The sequence below is a fragment of the Penaeus monodon genome, chromosome 28, assembly GCF_015228065.2.
Source record: "Penaeus monodon isolate SGIC_2016 chromosome 28, NSTDA_Pmon_1, whole genome shotgun sequence".
NCBI classification, from domain to species: domain Eukaryota; kingdom Metazoa; phylum Arthropoda; class Malacostraca; order Decapoda; family Penaeidae; genus Penaeus; species Penaeus monodon.
In genome coordinates, this window is record NC_051413.1 from 10,127,558 (window position 1) to 10,127,763 (window position 206).

Below are 206 nucleotides of genomic sequence, written 5' to 3' on the forward strand. Positions count from 1 at the left end.
AAGGGAGGAAAGTGGAAAAGGTAAAAGGAGAAGAGAAAAAGGGAAGATGAATAGTCAGCATTAGCCTAACGCCACGTCACTTGAACAAAAAATATAGCGTGTTGAATTACCCCCCCCCTCCCCATAAAAACATAAACAGAACAAAAAAAAAGGTCACACGATCCTGAAAAAACAAGAGTACAAAAACATAAAAAAGGGGACAAATA